A 22,311-nucleotide genomic window follows, 5' to 3' on the forward strand; every position below is an offset into this window, starting at 1 on the left:
ACAAACCAAACACTGGATAAAGACAGGGTCATTTCGCTTATTTACATTACCTGAAGGCCACTGTAGAGAGGGATGAGAGAGAGGTGTATTCAGAGGGCTGCAATCTACAATAGCAGATGCAATTGAATCCTACACATTGCTACTATTCTATTACAATTATATGACACATTTTGTAAAGTAAATATTTTTGGGGGCATTTATACATTTACTAAATAGTCAACAGTAGTAGTAGGCCCTGGACACAAATCTGGGAAACTGCACTAATGGTTGGCACTTTAACCCCGAGGCCACCAGGGCACCAAAACATTTACTAACATCTTGTGGTGTTGCTAAGTATTTATTTATTTATTTGCACACATGATAAGACTGTGAGTAGTGCTCCTGTTTTGACTTTATTATTTGCTGCCAACACATTAATATATTAGTAATAATATCTAATAATATATGATATGATAACATATGCTCTCAAAGAGGTCATTCAGCATAAAAGGTACTTTTACATATTATACTTGAAATACAGTTTGCTGCTAATACCGCAGTACTTTTAGTCAAGTAGAAGTTTAGATGCATATTTTGTTGCTGCTTCTACATTTATTTGAGCTACAGCAATGAATGCATCTTACACATGATGTCACAGAGTAACAGCTGGCAGGATGTACCTGTACGTATTAAAGCAAATCAGAGGATTCATGAGGAACTAAGAGCCATGCAAACCTGTCACTAATGAGGACTTTCTCCCACAGTCTGTACAGTAACCACCAGCAGCTGACTCACATTCACACCACAACATCCAAATGACCAATCATGTTGTTCCCCTGGAGACTTTCCAAAGTCATAATGAGATCAAGGATTCAATCTGTGCATCAAATGACTATCAGTCATTCAGATATTGGCCATTGTTGGCCGGCAATAACAGTGCTTTATCTGCTCCCTGCGCCATTCAATATATTATATATTGCTCCTGGTTTTTATGATAGGGAAGATCGGAGGACGATTACTGAAGGGGAGAGATATTTCAGCGCTGACAGCTTGGACCCGCTCCCATTTTTTCGCTTTCGGAGTTTTCTCCTGAGGAAATTGAAACATTTCATCTTGAAGAAACAGGTGCAATAAAAGTGAGATTGCTGTCGAGTGTCCCCTAAAAGTGGACTGGATTGAAATCCGGGGGATACCCGAGGAGCTGGCAGCCGGAGACGCTTTTTGAATGATTGCTGCTGGTGGGAAATTTTAACTGGAAAGATAAGGCTTAAAATAATTCCTCCCCTGGAAAGAGCCCAGATGAAATTGATTATACCAGTTTGGAGTTTGGTTTGAAAACAGAAGCGACTGTGTGGGAGGAGTGCTTGTTTTCATAATAACACTAATTGGAGGATTTTATTTCCAGAGAGGATGATACTGTGCAACAATTGAAATTATGACTCCAGGACGGAGGTTCAACAACATTTTAGCACCACCGTTGTTGTTTTTACACTTTATTTTACAGATTAAACCAGATATAACATGTTAGTTTGGGAGCCCTGAGGTGCTGGTCGGAAGATTATTTACATTTGGACAGAGTTGGATGAGCTAAATCCTGGCTGTAGCTTCATATTTTAGTAAACAGGTATGAAAATGATGATAATCTCATCTAACTCGTTGCAAGGACACAAATAAACATATTGATTTTAACACAATCCTGCCAATGGCTTCACACCATGTGGAGGTAACGTGCAAAGAAACAGGTGCCAAAAAGAGACTGCAAAACGTGGTGAGAAACACCACGGGTCTCATTTATACAACAGTGCGTAGGATCCATACTAAAAATGCACATACGGACAAAAGCCAAAAATTGCGTGCGCCAAAAAATATTCAATTTCTACAATCAGGCTTCCGCCTCACCATCTGCCTCGCCAATGCCCCGTCTCCAAAATGTTCGTCAGCATGGGTCGAAGCTTCTCCCATCAAGCCTGCTTTTACAGATCACAACTTTTCCATGGGAAGTGGTGTACGCCTCTTTCAGGCCTTGTTTTTTGCGAATGCAATTTTTATAAACAAGACCCCTGGTGCTTCTGGAAGTCAAGGATGCTTCCTTGGTAGGACGGATCGGGTCCTATGGAGGCTCGGCAAGACTCTTGCCTAGCATTTGAAGAACGTTTAATTACATTGTGTAGTGAGTGTTCAGGTGTGCGTCATTAAAAGGTCCCAAGATATGAGGCTAGTTTCCACTGAAGAAGTTCCTGGTACTATTTGGGGGGCAGGAACTACTACAGGAACATCCACTCGCTCGGCCCTCTCAACCACCTTGTCTCCACTGAGAGAGCGGAGTAGGAGGAAGGTTCTTGTAAAGTCACCGGACTGTATGTGACGTAATCGTTGTGCGACCATTTTGACCGGGCCGACATAGGGGCGTAGGGACGCCGTTAGCGTTGTCTGCAATAACTCCGGTCGCGGTCCGTGAAAAAAATATTTTTTCCAGCAGACGTCTTAGTTACAACATGATTGAGCTAACTGGAGTAGTTTCATGTCGTGTCCGACAACGGGAGGCTTTTAACAGATGACGTCCTGATGTTAGCTTTGCTGCTGCTGTTAGCTGTCCCTGTCAGCTGATGCTTTCTAGACATTGTGATTTCCCAAAACTGAATAAATACCACACATATCAACACCAAACTGCTTTGCTAGCTCAATCATGTTGTAACTAAGATATCCTCTGGAAATTTTTTTTTTTTTTTTTTCACGGACCGTTTATTGAGTTACTGAGTTATTACAGAAACCGCTAAGAGCTAACAGCTAAAGGTTAGCCCAGCCAATCTACGATAACCGTGTTATTAATTACAAAACGTCACATCCCGCCTTGAGTATATCCAATCAGCACCAAGTAACCCCCAAGCCCCAGCCAGGAGTCTCTCGGGGCCGTTCTGAGTACCTACTCCGAGGCAGAGACTTAGCCCCTGTAAAAGTTCCAGAACTCTGTCCTTCGGGGGTGATTCCTGCGGTGGAGACACGCACCAATGGCCCCGGATCTGTAAAATTACCCCGAAGTTCCTGTGGTGGAAACGGGCCTATGGTTGCAGTAACCTTTTTGTTAAAAAGCAGGGCGAAATTTAAATTGAGCATCTACTATTTGACGTCTGATGTTTAGAGGCGATAAAGGCAAGCCAGCTAACAAACTTAGCCAAAACAGTGACAGCTTCAGTTAGCTACCCTCACAAGATTCGTTGCTAATTAGTAGCACTTTCTACTGGCATTAACACGCATTGCTTTACTTTCATGGAGCACATTAGGCATATAGGACTACAGGAACTTTTTCATACTTCTAAGAACCACCTTTGTTTGTTGTGTCCGCACCACAAGAATTAGGAACAATTGCAGTTCTTGGAACGCTGTTTTGAGGGACGTTTTCTAGCTCACATTTCAGACTAGGTATTCTGACGTAAGTGTACATTAATTGGTGGAACAACTGAGACAATGCAGCACCAGCAATCGGCCGTTTTTAAAACCTCATTAGCTGTGTAAACAACACGAACAACAGCTTCTAAAGAAAAACTAGAATTATCGCCTCATGGTTGTATGCCTCCACGCACTACTCAAGCTGCACGTAGAGTGACATCCATGTCCGTAAAAAAACACGGATGCTTCACACACATCTTCCTCCTATTAGCGCAAAAGATCTATACAATCAGTATATTTCCACGATTAGTGTCACCAATTCAGTATCTGATTACGTCTCCACAAATGACAATTCATTGTCAAGTTCAAGTGAAAGTTCGTGTTAAATTTGAAGAATTACCCCAAAGTACTTGTGAGATCTGTGTTCAAGATATCATCTCATCATGCGTGTAAGACTGTGGGTACTTTAAGAGCGCTGCGGATACACCCAGGCATCCTTGAAAATTCTCTGAATAAAGGATTGTCTTGGGTAAAATTCCAGACAAACTCCAGACATCGAAAGTCTTTCGGATGGGATTCGATGACATAGCATACCTTTACAATACTTTTTCATATTTATATTCATACCTGCACATAATAGTTGAATGGTAATAGTCGTCAATTTTTGTTTACCTTCCTCAGCTTTGTTGTCCTAGTTTTGAACTGTACGTCTATATGTGTATGTAAATTGAAACCAGTCAGACTCCTTGTACACATTTAAGCAAAGCAAAGCAGCCATTTAAGGATCCTTCCTTGACTTTGAGAAGCAGCTTATAAATATAAATACAACGTTTGTTTGCAAGAAAGCACAGAAAACCTTTAACATGTAAAAATAAATAGGTGTTTTGAGGTGATTTGATCTGGAGCCTCTAATACCACCTCAAAACACAAAAACACACCGTCACCTCCTTCAGTGCACATCTGAAACCAGTTGTTTTTGTTGTGCCCTTGACCGACTGAAATCCATCCACAACCATATCTGTATAAGTGTGGGTTTGAGTTGCTGGTCTAAACACTGCACATACCAACACTGTAAAACTACAAACAGGCAGCCGAGGTCCAGGGACAAAAACAGAGAGCTTGAATAACATTAGAGGCTTACTAATAGATCTGAACAATCCCTTTTCTCTTATCTGCTGACAGTAACTGAATGCACATCCGGAGAGGTGTTGCCTCAGGTGTAGATATGAGTATTTCTCCGGAGGGTCTCTGCTGAACTTTTCAACAAAGGAGTGGAGTCTTTCACAGACGAGACCCCGCCGCCGCTGCTACACGGCTCGGTCACCTGATAGATGTGTTCTGCTTATGTAAGCCACCTGTTACATTATAAAGTCATAATTTACAGCTCGACGCCGACTCTGCTGGTGTTTGGTGTGTGTGACAGGACAGTGAGACGGGAGATCATGTTCATATGGGTGACATGGGAGCTGTGTGGTGGTGGAAAAGTGGGCTAACTGGTCCGACATGTATCTGAATGTGTGTTGTTTTTGTTTATTGTTCTTCGTCTTCATCTGCAGTGTGTTTCATCACAGTCACAGATGGAAATATGGCGGGATTTTCCGTCGGTACAGTAGATGTGCATGTCTGATATGCTGAAAGGGAAACTGAGGGAAAGTTTGACCTGGTTTACAGCAGATTATAGATATGTTGTAGATATGTAATGTGTCTAATTTTTATATGACCGCAAACAGAAAATCTTTGAGTTTTGGACTGTGGTAAAGCTAAAAACTTGGGCTTTTTTATTTTTGCATTTTACTGATATTTTATAAACAACATTATTTGTAAATTAAAGGGGAAAATAACCTAAAGATAATGAACATAATTATTACCTGCAGCTCCGCCACTACAATCCATATTATTTCCTAAGCAACAACAAACTTTTTCAGGATAGTATTTGAGGATGTATCACAGTTCAGTATGTCTACAATGCAAGGAAGCGGTCACAGGGTTGTCTGTGCTACACTACGTTTTTCAGATGTCCAGATGTATTCCAACAGAAACATACAGCCATATTTAAATCAGTACAGGTGTGCACACGGACTACGTTACAGCTTGTGTTTTCTAAATTTATTTCATTGTATTATTATTATTTTCATTCGATAGGACAGATAAGACAAAACTTCGACTCAAAGTAGAAAAGTGCCCCACATCGTCATTTTTCCTGTTGTCCAATCAGATGATTTGAGAGGCGGGCCTTCTGTGGTGGTCACGACAACAAGTTTACAGTTGGTAAACAGTGGAGGAGAAACTGGTGGTAGTGGTTGCTGGATACTCAGAGCTACACGGCCTGACGATAGACAGCAGGTTGTCAAACTGCCCCTGAGTCATCCTAAAATACGCCTGGAAACATCCATCATGGAGGAGAAGCTCCTGGACCAACTGGTGGTACTCCCCATGACCCACCCTCTTTTTTAGGATCTCATGTTCCCACACAGATCTCTGTTTATCTGCTGACAGCCTCTCACCCTCAATCAGAGCTACAGACAGTACCCTCTGCCTCAACATTTTAGGAACTAGATACTGATTACTGTCAAATAACTAAAATAAATAAATGGTAGATTGATTGCACAGGAAGGTTAGAATAAGGAGGTAAGTCCATGGTTGTTTGGCACCAAGCCACTGGGTGCCCCATGGCTTGTATTTTACTCGCGCTTTACACATGTAGTCATTACCTAAAGCTTATTTGCTTTGCTTGAAGTTTATGTTGATTCCCACATGTGTGTCAGCCTCTACATAGTTTTCCATAAGCGCCAACTGTCGTCTTAATAGCCGGACATTAGAACATTTCTAAACGATTTCTGTCACTGTGTCAAGTCACATTACTGGGAGTTTTTAGATTTTGGTTGGTTTTAACTTTATGTTTTAACCAGATAAAGGATTTTAATCAGCTGACGCCTGGACCTTAAGTCATCAGAGAAACAAGCTGAATCCTGGTTTGTGTCAGTCGAAGATTTTTCACGTGAAACTGTTATTTTTAGCATGTTTTCAGCAACAAATACGCAGTGTTGCTGGTCTTTTTGTAATCCCATTGGCATTGTACCATCTTTCGCTACAGTTTCACTGTTTAAATCTGTCACAGACATGATAAACTATAAGTACTTATTTATCATTTTCAAAATAAAAGTCCCCTGGCAACATTTCTATGGACAGAATCCCGTCATTTGTTAGCACAATCTCTTTATTGTGAAATATTTGCAGGATCGTGTTGTTGACAATGCAGTGATTTGCACAGCTCCACAAATATGTGGCTTTCAGTCGTGGAAATACAGTTGTTACAGCACCTCTGAAGCAGCGCCGCAGCAACAAGCGTTTTAGCATTCTGGTGTGGACGGAGATATTTTGTAAAACAAGGTCATGTGGACAGAATTTCTTTTAAAAACAAAGGGGAAAAATATCAGTTAACAAAAATACCTGCAGCCTTGTTTTTGTGCAACACTTCCTGGTGCTAAATTAAACCTGATCCAACAACTTATCAAGGTGCAACCTGCTTTTATCTCACGTGTGTGTTCTTATGAACATAGAGTCAAACTGTAAGCAAAGCCATTACTGACAGGATTTCCTTGTAGTCACCAGCAACCGGCCAGTGTGACCCTCTGCATTTCTCTGCTGAAAGAGAACTGCAGCATTCGATAAGGTGGTCAATTTAGCCCTGTTATCAGCTCCGAGGCTTTTAAAAATCCAGCTGAAATGTCAATACGTGGTTTTAAAGTCTATGTAACGGCAGAAAAACGGCGCTGTCTCAACCCACTGCTTTTACCCAGCTTTTAATAACCTGCATACAGTAGATGAGATAACCTTCCACACCTGATAACGCTCCCCATAAAAGAGCTGGAGCTATTCATCTGAGCAACACGAGCGCTCACACAGAAGCTCACAGTTAAATACATCTGTTATTAAACACAAGAAAAATGAAATCACTTCAAAATAAGACTTTTGATTCGAGTGTTTGACACGTGTGCTTGACGAGCTGACCTTGAGCTGTCTGATTTGAATAAGCCTGGTGTGATCAGGCAAGTGTATCCATGGCGAGTTGCCATGGCGACCAATTTATAAAAAAGTCTGCCCTCGTTAAGGATCAATCCACGGCAGATACTTTGATTTCAAATTTCTGCTTACACATGCGCCTGCTGTTTTTCCATCCAAACAAGTCAATGTACATTTGTGGAGGTCCTTCAGGTGAGTATTGATCAGCTGGTGCAGTAAGGAGCATCTGAAATGTCAAAATACCTTCTCTGATTTCAGAAACCTAACATCCTTTCTCAGATGGCCTTGGGCAGCAGTCTGATGAAAACAAGTCCTGTCTCCTCTCTATTACCCAGCAGCACACACTTATCAATAGCACTCCCCTCCTGGCTCACACTGCAAACAGACCTGCTGCTGTTTTCCTCCTGTGGATCCTCCTGACCCCAGCAGCTACCAATTGTACTTTAAGCCAGTAAACAAGCCTGCCGAGCACCCAAGAAGAGTGCACTCTTAAATGATATGGAGCCAGTGATGCAGGTGAAAATAAAAAGGAGGCTAAACAACGTCTTTATGTTGATCTTTAACAATAAACATCCATCATGTTATTAAAAAAATCTGTTGTTTGTCTTGAAATATATCTTATTCAGGTTTGACACTACTTGTGTACAGAAGTCAGAAAGGGGGAAATGGAGTGTGTCTTTGCTTCATAAACAGAAAGTGTTGCATGCAATATTAAACTCTTTTCATACGGACTCAGAGTTCCTTGAATTATTCCTTGTTTTTTAAATTTACAAGTCTGTTTAATGCTACATAATAGGGATGTAACGATACCAGAAACTCACGATACGATATTATCACGATAAAGAGTCCACGATACGACATTTATACAAGGGGGAAAAAAAGAGAAAATTTACTGTTAAAAATAGCTATTTTATTAAAAAATAGTGCATGTACACTGTGCAGCATGTTATTTTTAACTCGGAAGCGTATCATAAACAAATCAACACACAGTCGAACATGTGCTTTCATTTCCCCCCTGTTACTGCTAGGCAGGCAGACATTAAAGTGCCATAACAAAGTCATGTCAATTAAAACTATAGTGACAGAATATGGAAATGGAAACATTCAGCATTTTTTAACCTACTCCGAACAAAAGTAGTGTAGTACTATTACTAGAAAGTCATCTGAATGACATCAAATTATGAGGATAGAGTAGTCTTAATATTCATCAAATATACAGAACTTAGAACAATCAGACCCTGCAACAACAACACAATTAACAAATTAGAAATAATGTAAACTCAATAACACACAATCCCTCACTCACAGATACACAGAGAGACAGAGAGAGAGACACAGAGAGACAGAGAGAGAGAGGTGGGCAGAGATGTGTGTAAAAGAAAACCAAAATAAATAAAGCCCAGCCATTTCCCTGGAAGTCATAGAAAAACTCAAAAACACAAATTCACTCAGTTTGTTCATGCCAGGTTGACAATCTTGACATCAAGGAGACCTTAACACTTTCTCAGAACAGGAGATGAGTAGAGGAAAGATATGCGTGGCATTTCTGTGCGACCCTGCATTCGCGAGTAATCCATCCAAAAGTAATGTGTGTGCAAAGCTGTATGAAGGCTTTGTTATACATTATTTTAGCATAACGTTATCATTTTTTTTACACTGTGAAAACACTGGACTACCGACAAGTGCTTGGTCTTGTCGGAAAGCCACGATTCTGCTGTTTCATGTGATACGCGTGGCTTCTCGCTATGATGAACGGCCGCAGAGAAAATCCATAGAGAAGAACAGTCAATCTCCTTACTTTTATTCGCTGTTTCCTCAGGTCACGCACAGGTCAGAGTCGGAGGCTCAGAGGCTGAGCTGCACAAGTCTGCTCTCACCTGCGCGTGCAGTTGCATGCAAAGGATTATGGGTAATGTAGTCGCACAGTCATATTACCGGCTCTGTAAGAGAACGCAGCTATATAACTACCGCGGCATTCCCATGACGGTATTGAGAATTTATTTTATCGCGACACCGCGAAATTCGATATATCGTTACATGCCTACTACATAATGCATTCACTTGTGAGAAATATTTTCCCTGTTTTTCTGAATTATTAAGATTTTTTATCTTAAAATTATATTAAGTTTTCATGGGGAAAAAAATTCCCCCCCTTTTTTTTAATTATTATTATCTTCTTTTTGGAATTGACAAGATTATAATCTCAGTAATCTCAATCTCAAGAGATAAATTTTCATGAGAAAAATCTCATGTTTTTACTGAGTTAAAAAAGATATCATCTCAAACATTTTGTGGTGTTTTCATGAAAAAAAAAAAGGTTTTTTTTTCTGAATTTAGAATATATTCTCAGAATTATGAGAAACATTTTCATGGAATTAAAAAAAAGATCTGCTCTTTGTTTTTTCCTTAATTAACAATATTATTTATGAAAAATTATGAAAACATTTTTATGAAAAAAATAATCTTTTTTTTTCCTGAACTAATGAGATAATTATCTTGGACTTATAAGAAATGATGTTTTTTTTCCGGAATTAATGGATTATGATCTCAGAATAATGAGAAGTTTTCATGGAAAAAAAAGTTTTTATTATCATCTTTTTGTAATTGACATTTGACCTTTTAGAATCATGAAAAAAAACTCATGAAAAAATCTTATGTTTCACTGAATTTACAGGATTATTATTTCAAAATTCTGAGGTGTTTTCATTAAAAAAATCTGCTTTTTTAGAATTTTTTTTATTGAGAATATATTCTCGGAAATATGAGAAAAGTTTCCTGAGAAAAATCTGTTCCGTGTTTTCCCCTGAAGTATGAGATTATTTTCTCAGAATTAGGAGAAAAGTCTTCATGAAAAAAAAAAAAATCTGCTTTGTATCATCACAGAGTTACGAGAAGTTTAATGGAACATTTTTTTGTGAATTTCCACAATTATTATTTCAGAATTATGAGAAAGATTTTCATTTAAAAACATTTCCTTGTTTCTTCTATACTAATGAGATTATAATCTTGCAATTATTTGAAGTGAGAAGAAAAAAAATGCACTCTTGTTTTTTTTTTTTTTTTGATTATCTCAGAGCTATGAGAAGTTTTAATGAAAAAATGTGCTCTTGTTTTTTTCTGAACTTGCAGGAGTTTTTCAGAAGTTTAAGAGGTCTTTAAAAACAAAAAACTTTTTTCTGGACTAACAAGATTATTATCTCAGAGTTATGAGAAGCTTTCATGGAAATAAAAAATCTCATGAATTTGATTTTTTTTTCTGATTTAGGGGGAGGATATTACATTAACAAGATTATTCTCTTGTTAGTTCATTAAACCTTTTCTCATTATTCTAAGATGATAATCTAGTTCATTTAAAAAAAAAGTTTTTTTTTTCTCAAGTAAATGCATTACATTACTACATTTTACTTCTCTGTCCATTAAAATGACATGATTAATTAAGGTATCCCTTCTAGGACACAGTGACACATCCCTGTCTTTAAAAAGAAAACATCCCACTGTGTGTCCACCAACAGCACTGAGCTCTGTTCCCATGTTTGCATCCTGTTTCAGGCCGAGTCATCCTGCAGGAGCAGCCCTGCTGCAAAGCAAACTTAACCCTGAACAAATAATATTTGCATACACTTGTGATGGCTTGTTTTGTCTAATAGGCTGCCACATGGGTGGAGTCTGCCACTAAAGGCAAGAAAATGAGTTTACCAGACCACAGCTTAGCATCTTGTGTAAATCAGTTGTCAGGATGTTGTAAATGCAGCCAGCCCCGAGCTAAAAACACATCAGACAACCATCAGAGGGTTTTAAGCGACGCTTGGTGTATGATGGCTGCTCGTACACGGCTGCTAATATCCTGTTTAGGAGTGTTGTATGTGACAATCGACAGACAGGACAGGTTTGGGCTCAGGCTTAACGTTTGTACGCTGTTTTAAGTGACCTGGAGTTCAGCGAGGCTACGTGTTAGATGTGCAAACACAGCCCAAGGCCATGTACATGAGTTCTGCTTAACTGATTCAAGACCACTCCTCCACCTCCACCTCCACCTCTGCACTCCGTCCCAACAAAGAACAAGCGTCCCCTTTAACAGCCCTCCATTCACTCATTAACCTGTGTGCAGTTTCAGTTTGTCACATTTACAGCCATCTGTGTGATATAAAAACACAATGACGTGAGGTTTTTAGTTTTGTTTTTATGCAGATACACATTTACATTTCAACTAAAGCTGCTGCTCTGGTGACTGGTTATTCATTGTGTTTCTATTTAAACAAAAATGACAAATACTTGCTGATATCAGTGTAATAAATGTGAGAATTTGATTCTTTTCTCTCTTTTATATCAAGTTAGCATGGAAAATTTCCTCACTTTTCATACATCACAGGCAAAACACTGAATTAACTAATGTACGAAACACGATTTTGATAAAGAAACTGTTAATAACTTACACATGGTGGGTAATTTTAGAGTCCGATTTAAGTGACATTGAATTTTTCTATATTTATTGACCCTTTAACGGGTCTTCAAATAGTGAAAATTTTAATGTTTTGAAATAACACTGAGAGAAAGTATTGGAACTATGGGCGTCGCAACATGACCGTGACAGTTAAAAATTAAATGTTGATATCATGTTAATCATCAACCCTGGCTCCTAGAAATTAAGTTGAAATGTTAGGTTTGTTTGCTTTCTTAATTACGTTGTTGTGGCAACGTAATTGCTGCCTGGACGATGCTCAGAGACAACGTTTCTAACTCTACTGTCATCCATCTTGTACAGTTCGAGAGAAAGTGGGTGGAGGGGATTGTTGGTATACAAAGTGCAGGACCTTGACACCAGAACATCCGGCTCATGTCCAGACTCCTGTCTTAGGTTTAGGCATCAAAAGTTCTTTGGTTAAAGTTAGAGAAAGAGAAAGATAATAAAAATAAAAATTTTATAAATATCACAATTATATTTTTATTGTGAACTCTTTTGGCCAGGATAATCATGTAGTATAAAATATGATATTGTGTCAGCCCTAATGGGAACACTTAAATTAACTCTTAAAATACGAAAAATCCAAGTAATTTAAGACTTCAAGATAACTTTTCTTAAGTCTTTTTTTTTTTTTTTTAAATCAAAATGTCTTTAAAAATAGCGGGGGGACTCCATACACTACTTATCTTGTTCACGGCGATGGCTCCCTACAGTTCGTAAACATGCAGTGTTGGGGAGGTTACTTTTGAAATGTAACAGGTTACCGATAACTAGTTACCCTGGTAAAATGTAGCAAGTAATGTAGCCAAACTATTTTAATGAAGAAGAAGAAAAAGAATATAATTGGATGAACCCCTTTGCAATCACCAACATTTTGATAAAGTAGTAACTGTAATTTAATTACATTTCTTTACTTAGTAACTGTAACTAATTACAATCACATTAATTTAGTAATTCAACGACATGTAACTAGTTACTCCCGAACACTGTGTATGTATCTACTGATTTGTCAATAGCTTGTGAGGTGACTGCTGCATTGTTTTTGTTTTTCAATTGTAGCCTCTAGTTCAGTCATTTATTGCCGACGATAGTTCATGTCAATTTTTAGTACATGCTAATGCCACGGCTAACGTCTTTTATTATATTCTATGAAAGAAAGAAAGCAAAAAAACTTTAAGGTAAAATTCATTTCATACAAATAAAATATTCTGTACACATCAGGTGTAATATTTCATATAGGACATTTTTTGAGTCGTCACTTTTGTTTGTTTTTTTAAGTATCGTGATAAATATCGTACCGTGGAGATTTTTTTTCTTTTTTTATCGTGGTACCGTCAGTTTTTTTGTAACTTGGTAACAGTCTGCGCACTGACTGCTGCCTTGTTTTGTTTTGCAATCGTGGCCTCTAGTTTGGTCATTTATTGCCAAAGATAATTAACGTGACTTTTTAGCACAATGCTTAGATAATGGCAAGCTACGTTTATTTTAAAAAGAAAGCAAAAACACTTCACTGTAAAAGGATTCTTTTGCGAATAAAAGTTCTACATAACATTTAATCGTTAATAAAAAATAACTTTTTTTTCAAATCATCATTTGTGTTTGTTTTTCAAATATCGTGATAAATATCGTATCTCGGTAACGTACAGTGAGTTTTTAGTATCATTACATCACTCGTAATAGCCTGTCAAATATGAGCTCACAACGATGTTATCATACCTGCTTTTGTATCTTTACTTACTGTGGCACCACTTCAACACACATTTTTGCTTGTTTTTTAAATATCGTGATAAATATTGTGTCATGGTATCATACAGTGAGTTTTTAGCATCATTACATCACCAGTAATAACCTATGAAAAATGAGCTTATAACAACGTTATCATACATGCTTTTTTATCTTTATTACTATAACACCACCTAAACACACCTAAAGTATAACTATAACTACTTTATTTTGTTTTATTTTACGAGTTATTTGAGTATTTCTTTGTTTTCAAAGCGGGCACGCGCCATATGGCTGACATCACCACTTATCGTTCACCTGTTGCTGCTGATAACCCTCGAGGAAGAGTTAACAACGGTTTACTATCGCGTCATTAACGCTTTTAAAACTCTTTAAAGTTAATTTAAAGCATTACGTGTAAGGTAAAGGAAACAGAGAGAGTGGCAGCAGATGGTGTTTGGACCTACCTGTTGCGCTAAGCGAAGGTGTGGCACTTTGCCCTAGGTATCAAAAATGAACGGATAACTTCAGTTGTCATTTAAGTTGCGTGTCTTCCGGTGGTCCTGGTGGGAATTAGAAACACAGTGGAAGAAGGAGAGCGTCCATTAAAGGATGTTCAGCGGGATATGAGCTCCTCGGGTCGGTTAGAGTTGTTGTGGAGAAGAGTTTCCCCCCCCTCGGTGACTCCACGGTCCCATGTCTCCTGTGTGAACAGCCGTCTGATGGTGAGTTAGCCTGGGAAACTGCTGCACCTCCGTCAGGCTACACACCGCCAGCTACAACTGCTTCCGGTCGACGCTTTCAAAATAAAACTCAACCCTGACAAACGCCACAATATTTACAGTATTAATTATTTCAGTATGTTATATTTATTTATTTATTTATTTGTAGTTCACAGAACTGCGCTTACTTAGCAGTGGTTAAATATAACCAAAAAATAAATATAATATAAAAAAATATATTTTACTTAAGTAGAAATTTAAGGGATTTATACATTACTTAGATATGATCTTTAAATGCCACTTTGTACTACATTTCTGGGGGAAATTTTGTGCTCTTTGCAATTTCAGATTTTTGCCCTCAAAAGATATGAAAAATTTATAAAATATGGCGTTTAATTATAAATTAAACTTCCTAATAATTTACAAAAGTGGGCCGACAGCTTAAATAATTAGTCATATAATCGATTATATATTTACAGAAAATTAACTGGCAATTATTTGAAGTATTTTAAGTTTTAATTAAATTTTATTTTATTTCTATTTATTTTGCAATGTTTCGTAATGTTTCCTGCTTCAAAAAATGTGAAAATTTGCTGCTTTTCCTTTTATCATTTTAATTTATTTTTAATAATCTAAATGGCTGTGAGGCTGTCACTTTGGGCCCTGAGTAATTGTGACAGTATTTCTTTATATATTTTACTTCTTAATTAGGGCTGCCACTAACGATTATTTTCATTGTCGACTAATCTGTCGATTATTTCCTCGATTAGTTGACTAATCATTTTATCGAAAAATGTGTTAAAATGTTGAAAAATGTCGGTCTGTCTCGCCCAAACCCCAAAATTACGTCATTTAATGTCTTGTTTCGTACCCACACCAAAGGGTTTTAGTTCACTGTCACGGGAGAGTGTGTAAAGCTGCCAATATCTGAATGTAAGAAGCTGCAGTAAGAGTATTTTGGGGTACTTTTATAGTACTTTTCTATGGAAAATGACTCAAACCGATTATTTTAATAGTCGATTAGTCATCGATTAGTCGACTAATCGTGGCAGCCCTATTCTTAATAACAAAATAAATAAATAAATAAATAAAAGTATCATAAAGTAAAATCTACAAAGTGCTTCGCATGAAGCAAAACAGGTTACAAGATTTAAGACACAACAAATAAAAGAAATGAACAATGTTACAACTGTCCGGATTAACATGTAGCTAGTGTTTATTAGGGTAACTAAATGTGTGCCGTTTGAAACACACATAAATCTTAATGATAAAAATTCATACCAGCACAGTGGTGTACAGAATAAACCTGAGGGGTCACAAGATGATTAAAGGAATAATACAGACAAAAAAGACCTTACCATAAAACCTTTAAATGCAACAACTTGAGATGAAAAACACTGGCTGACTGCTCACCCATCACACACTGATACAGCTGTAACCTGAGAGGAGGGGCTGATTTATTTTTAGAGCTCACAAACACAAAGGCTTTAATAAACTCGACTTCCTGTGTTGACGTGGCAAAGTGCGTCCAGCTTGACTCAGTTTAACCTGACCTGCCTCTTCACAGTTGATCATATGACTTGGATGCGATTAGACTGGAATCACCCCTGAACATGTTACACACTTAACAAAACCTGGCCTCAGCCCAGGAAAGAAAAACTCTTTTGTATAAAAAGTATAAAAAAAAAGAAGTTATAATTATTGAAAAAAAGGGGAATAAATTGGCAACTAAGAGGAATAACTCTTATATTGTACTGTAATGCATTTATAATCTGTTTTCAGGAATCATCCATCAGGTGTTCTTCAACAATGTGCTCTTCAGTTTTGCTGTTTCACGTGACATCATAGGCAAATGACTTCCCTTAGGACGACACACAACTGGAAAACCGGTTTGTGTGTTTACAGATGCACGGGCAATAAAGTTTATCCTTGGAGGGGTCAGAAAGAGACATCCTGAGATGCATGTGGAGCTGCCTCATGAGGGTGTCACAGGTCATCTGTGGTGAAAGAAGTACTCATATCTTTAATGTAACTAAAAGTACCACAGTGTAGAAACACTCTGTCACAAGTTAAAGCCCTGCATTTATAATTTTACTGAAGTAAAATCACAAATGTGTCAGCATCATAATGTACCTGAAGAAATAAAAGCAAAGTACTAATTTTGCAAGAGGGCTCATTTCAGAATGATGTCGGCCTACGGTATAATATTGGAATATAATTATTGATGCAGTGTGTGTACATCACTTTAATATTGCAGCTGGTAAATGTGAGGCTTATTTCAATTATTTCATTTATACACTGAACAAAAATTTAAAAGCAACACTTATGTGTTTGCTCTGAGTTTTCAGGAGTTTAAGTTTTGAAGAACTCTGGACTGGACTTTTTTAATGCCCACGAAAGACTTGCTTCTCTCAAATTTTGTCCACAAACTTACTTAACTTGTGAAAAATGGTACCAACAAAAGTGTTGCCTTCATCGATGGATTACTGAACTGGGCTAACAGGCACATTCTCAGAGGCCCAAAGTGTCGGGCACCCCCTGGCCTTCCCCTGCAAAATGACACTCAAATTAACACGTACTGACGAAGCAGAGACCCTAAATGACCACAAAGAGATGCAAAACAACCAAAAAAACGCACAAAATTGAATCAAAGAGATACAAATGACGGCAAAAAAGACACAAAATGACCACAAGGACACACAAAATGACTACAAAGAGAAACCAAACCATAAAAAAGATATATATTTACCACAAACAGACACTAAATCACTTCAAGAAGAAACTAAATTACCTCAAGAGACCCAAACGACTACAAAGAGACACAAAATTACCTCAGAGACACAAAAGTATCTCAGTAAGACACAAGAGACCCTGGTGGCTACAAAAAAAATACAAAACAACCACAAGGAGACACTAAATAACTAACAAGGGCCTCCAAACAACCAAAACAAAGAATGAAACCCCCGCCAAAACGTCAAAGGGACACAAAATTACCTCAGAGAGACCCAGTAGACCACAAAAAAGACACAAAACAACCACAAGAAGACACAAAATGACTACAAAGAGACAGCAAACCACAAAACAGACACACATTTACCACAAACAGACACTAAATTACTTCAATACTCACAAAATTACCTCAAAAATATGACTAATTAGAGACACAAAACACCCAAAAAGACAAAAAGTATCTCAAAGAGACCAGTATTACCTCTAAAGAGACACAAACAACAAAGAGACACAAAGCAACCACAAGGAGACAAAAACTGACTAATTAGAGACCAAAAAAACCAACCAAAAAAGACACAATCACCTAAAAGAGACACAAATGACTACAAAAAAGACACAAAACAACCACTGAGACACAAAATGATCTCAATAAGATACAAAACTATCTTTAAAGAGACCCAAACGATTACAAGAAAGACACAAAACAACCACAGAGAGATACAAAACCACCAAAAAAAAAAGACTACAAAAAAGACACACAAAAACCGACTAATTTGAGACATAAAACAACCAAAAAAGACACAAAATGACCCCAAAAAGAGACCAAAACGACTACAGGAAGACACAAAACAATCACAACTGGACAAAAACTGACTAATTAGAGACACAAAATTATCTCAAAGACACACGAAACCACAAAAATATGCATAACAACTCAAAGAGACACAAAACAACAATGACAAAAAGAGACAAATCTGAGTAACTTCTCTGACTGTGATAAATGTGAGCGTGTTTGTCTCCTTGTTTTTTGTAAAAACAGTTTCTCATGATAACGACGGTATGTACATGTGAAGGTATGAAGCATGGTCGGACACAGCTTTAGGAAAAGAAAACACTTAGAGAAACACTGGAGATGTTTTTCCTGCTCTGGCTGCGGTTGACAGGACGGCGGCTAACATTCTGGCGAAGACACAAAACATGACAACAATGTGACACGTCACATGCAAAATGGAGAGCCCTCCTAGACATTTTAAAGATTCAGCTAGTGGTGCTGCATAAATACAATCCTCACTTCGCTGCTTCCTTCTCTTTTACATTTTCCTTCTTGCAAAAAAAAAAAACTCCTGTGAAGGAATGAAACAAAGAGGAAAGAGCTGCCAAGAAAAAGGGAAAGAAATTGTTTCATATTTTCAGAGGTACATTTATTCGATTTGTAACACAAAACCTCTCATTAAACCACAACTTGTTACTTTTACACTTCAGTTTCTTTGCAGATATGACGTGTTAATTAGTGAACGTTAAAAGTGATGGTGATCTATTGGGTTCACACTAATTTACACTAATGGGTACCTTCGTACAACTAAAGCAGGATTCATACTTCTGCACTGAAATGTTGCCGTTCCTATGGTGTAGACTGTGTTGATATAGAGTCATAGTTATAGAGTAACTACACGTTGCGGTGATGCAACAAAACTTTTATTTACTTTACTTTCACAGATAAGAAACAATAAATTGTGAAGACAATAAAGCCTCCACAAAAATAGCATTGTAAGTCTTGTGTGTGATTTATCCTGGATTCATATGAGCAGAGGAAACGTTCGCTAGCTGCTAGGCTAATTTATACAATGTAAAATGCCATAGGCTTGTGCTAATAACGTTAGCATGTTGTATTTGTTTGGAAAACGTGTTTAGTATAAGACAGTTGTTTTGTCAGTGAACCTTGTGAGTTGTAATGGAGCTGAATTGTGTAACGTTACCTTTGTTAAATGTTACTGTTATGCTAGCTATGTATTTGTTTGGAAAACGTTTAATATAAGGGCTCATTTATGCTCCCTTTATGTACGAAAATGTATACATCCGTTTCAAATGATGTTACCGTCACTGCCCACATACTTCCATGCGCCCTTTACGTTGGTATGGATGTTAACCAATATATCCACCAGGAGGCAGCCCGGCGTCAAAAGTTTATGACAACAACAAACTCAAAAACAAACATGGCGACTGTGGAGGAGATATTGATAATGTACCTCTTGCATAAAAGACAAAAACAGAGGCAGTGTTGTAGGAGGCAATGGTCGGTGAGGCCGTTTAATACATTGCAACTGGAGGACGGAGAATTCTTTTCTCTAGTACTGGTGATGAGAGAAATTGAATCGTTATTTCTTCTTCGTATCTCACTAGAGCTACGTATCGGTGACAGCAACACTGCCCCCACGGTTCCCGGTGGTACTGCTCCATTTGGCCCGTATCCGTAAGCTTTATGGAAACGTGCAGAAATACGGACGAAATGAACGCGGGGCATGGACAGAAGGCTCCATCCGTATCCGGATCCGTATTCAACGTTGAGCATAAATGAGCCCTAAGACAGTTGTTTCGTCAGTGAACCTTGTGAGTTGTAATGGAGCTGAATTTTGTAATGTTACCTTTGTTAAATATTGCTGTTGTCCCTGGCTTCATATGAGTAGAGGAAAAGTCCGCTAGCTGCTAGGCTAATTTATACAATGTAAAATGCTATACTCTTGTGCTAATAACATTAGCATGTTGTATTTGTGGGGAAAATGTGTCCAGATAAAGACGAGTGTTTGTCTGTGAATGCTGCGAGTTATAGTGAAGCTGATTTGTGTACTTGTGTTTGAAATTGTCTCTATTAAGCCATGTTTAATGTGTGTTTAATGTGTGTTTTGAATCTTTATCTTGTGTGTGAGTGACCTCTGACTAAATCTTAATGTTTATCACATTTGTCATTTAAATGATTCTTCACACCAACTTTGACTCGTTGCCACACTGTTAAATATCCTCGTTGTTGGACCTCGGCGGTGACGTCAGCTGGCAGAAAAATAAATGGACTTTGGTGTGTACTGAGTCACTCCTGGACTGTTGCCTTTTAAACGGTCTCATTGTCTGGAATCAAAAGCAAAGCACTTTACTGTAATGATTAATTCCAACAGAAACTCCGCGGGTGACTTTGGGATAATATACTGAATTAAACATTTTGGTGCGGCAGCTTTTTAACTGCCATTGTCCGTCCCCTTCAACGTGTTTGATTTCCTCCTCTGTCCCAAACTCGAGCAGGGGCAGGGTGGACGCTGTAATCTCTATCACAGCCAAACAGCTCCTCCACCATCTCCTGTTTCCTACTGTTCACCTGGAATCAAAATAGAGTCCTCCTCCCAGCATGCTTCAGAGGAATTAGGTCAGGGCTTGTTGGTAGTCATCTTCCCAAACTGGGGTGTAGTGTGGGGGAAAGAGTGCGAGATAAATGAGCAGGGGCTGTGTTCCAGTGATTGGATTTGTTATAACTCGCCTCGGAGATAAGGCACTTCGTAAAATGTAAGGTTTGTCTTTGAGCGGCCTGAAATTGATGTGATTTCCCCGTGCAAACACCCCATATTTGGTGAACGGCTTTTAGTTAGTCAAACACGGGCAACTCAAACAACCGGAGGATTTGGAGTTTTTTTCTTTAGCTTACTCTGCAGGGGGGGGTTTGCTTTGACTTAAATTTAAACTGCCAGTAAGGTTAAAGTGTTTAGTCGTGGCTGGTTTATCTGGCCTGCCAGAGAGGAGATGCGGGGGAGGGGGAGAGACACGGGTGAGTCACAGGCTTCCCCGTCGCTGAAAATACAGGTTACAGTTGGAAAAAATGCGAGGATGACAAAAGGAGGGACCTGGATTATAGAGTAAATGCAGCTGACAATGAAGAGGCTATTTTAGGGCTGAGTAAATATGAGGCAATGTCATACTGTACCTACTGTAGGACACACACAAACACACACTCTGACCTGTGGAGACCTCCTGTTCAACAAACAAGTGGTGTAATTATATGCCTGTGTGGTGCTGCAGGTGGAATGTGCTAGCGATAGTCAAGCCCTTGTTGTCATAAGGACTGGAAGCAGCCCCAATAGCCAACAGACATGAGCTCACCATCATTACAATGAGAGGCGTGACCAAGCCCGTCACCGCTATGGACCTGATGTTGCCGTGGAGACAGGACACACACACACATAGACACACTCGCATACACACAGATTGGCTTAGAGTGACACCACTGGGAAATTAAAATGGTAGCCCAAAGCAACAGGCTTTTATTGGCCAATCACAGCTTGATCCTGGATGTGTTTACCTTGCAAGTTTGTGTGTGTGTGTGTGTGTGTGTGTGTGTTGGCGCAGGGTGCTGTACAGGTGCACTGCACACGCATCGCCTAATTATAATGACAATGTCAGCCACTGTTGGAGAAATATTCACCACGCTTGTCTGGCATTCGGCATCAAGCGCAGAAGAGCAATTACGGGCCAATCAAATCATTTTACAGCTTTGTTCTTTCTTCCTGTGTGTGTGTGTGTGTGTGAATACTTGTCCTTACTACACAGTGGGGACTGAGACATGTTTTTAACCAACAGTGTGAGGACTTTTTTTTAAAAAAGACATTATAGCCAGTCCTCTTGTTTGAGGGTCAAGACTTGGTTTTACGATTTAGGTTAGAATTTGCCTGTCATAAGTCCCGCCCCTTTTCAACGTGTACTCCAATGTGGTGCAGGCATGAGTCCTAAAACCCAAAAACGAGTTAGCATTTTAGCACTCCTTGTTCCCTTGTCATGAGGTCAATTTTTGGTCTGTGTTTAACACGAGTTTCAGAGACTTTCATGTTTTGTTTTCCGACATAAAATACGTCAGTAAAAGCCACCCTTGTGAATTTTGAAGCTTTTATGTGTCTTAAAAAAGACGATTGCTAACACATGGCTAAATGAGACTACAGAATGTCATCACCCGGTGGTGACGTTATGTTACGTGACCATAGTGTAGTTTCTTTAGAGCCTAACGTTAGCTTTTTACTTCTGCAGATAACATTTATGCTTCAAAAATCAAAAAACATGTTGGCATCGAAAGTGTAGTTTGAGGCTGCAGCACCTAAATTCTGAGATGCTCTCCCTGCACCCTTACAGTCCGCTGATTTTGTTTTTTTGAAAAGCCAGCTGAAGACACACCTGTTTAGATGGGCGTTTGGGTGACCTGTATGCAGTAGCTTTGTATTTTCTTTACATTTTGTGTATTATTGTTGTGTATTGTAT

The 22,311-nt window shown here is 38.5% G+C and overlaps 1 protein-coding gene across 1 annotated transcript in view; it reads right to left on the reverse strand.

Annotated features, from left to right (window-relative positions):
- zgc:194930 (uncharacterized protein LOC557813 homolog) overlaps positions 1 to 14,308 on the reverse strand; it is a 36,872-nt gene extending 22,564 nt beyond the window's left edge. The window contains exon 1 of the mRNA XM_049568456.1: positions 14,041 to 14,308. The gene's annotated coding sequence lies outside the window, so the exon portion shown is untranslated. The remainder of the gene's footprint in view (positions 1 to 14,040) is intronic.
- Between the last annotated feature and the right edge of the window lie 8,003 nt (positions 14,309 to 22,311).

The sequence above is a fragment of the Epinephelus fuscoguttatus genome, linkage group LG23 (assembly GCF_011397635.1).
Source record: "Epinephelus fuscoguttatus linkage group LG23, E.fuscoguttatus.final_Chr_v1".
Lineage (NCBI taxonomy): Eukaryota > Metazoa > Chordata > Actinopteri > Perciformes > Serranidae > Epinephelus > Epinephelus fuscoguttatus.